Source organism: Sinocyclocheilus anshuiensis, unplaced genomic scaffold (genome assembly GCF_001515605.1).
Source record: "Sinocyclocheilus anshuiensis isolate Anshui unplaced genomic scaffold, SAMN03320099.WGS_v1.1 scaffold772, whole genome shotgun sequence".
Taxonomy (NCBI): Eukaryota; Metazoa; Chordata; class Actinopteri; order Cypriniformes; family Cyprinidae; genus Sinocyclocheilus; species Sinocyclocheilus anshuiensis.
Genome location: NW_015558592.1, coordinates 438,499 through 438,892, shown reverse-complemented (window position 1 = coordinate 438,892; position 394 = coordinate 438,499). Strand labels below are relative to the sequence as shown.

The 394-nt window shown below is 20.8% G+C and overlaps 1 protein-coding gene across 1 annotated transcript in view; it reads right to left on the bottom strand.

Annotated features, from left to right (window-relative positions):
• The window catches only part of LOC107679983 (prostaglandin E2 receptor EP2 subtype-like), a 7,833-nt gene that overhangs the window by 5,631 nt on the left and 1,808 nt on the right, over positions 1-394 (bottom strand). The window lies entirely within an intron of this gene.

Below are 394 nucleotides of genomic sequence, written 5' to 3'. Positions count from 1 at the left end.
CCCATACAATTTGTTTTGTTGGTATAAATTAATGTATTTAGGTTGACTTGACTAAAACCAGTTAATATATAATTTATAATAACTGCAATAAATTGCACAATCATGATATTTATCTATCTTTTATAGATAAATATCTATTGTAGCTGAAGATTTAAAGTCAAGAATTCTTTTTCTTGATTGAATTTAAAATATCACTACTATATATATATATATATATATAGTAGTGATATTTTAAATTCAATCAAGAAAAAGAATTCTTGACTTTAAATCTTCAGCTACAATAGATATTTATCTATAAAAGATAGATAAATATCATGATTGTGCAATTTATTGCAGTTATTATAAATTATATATTAACTGGTTTTAGTCAAGTCAACCTAAATACATTAATTTA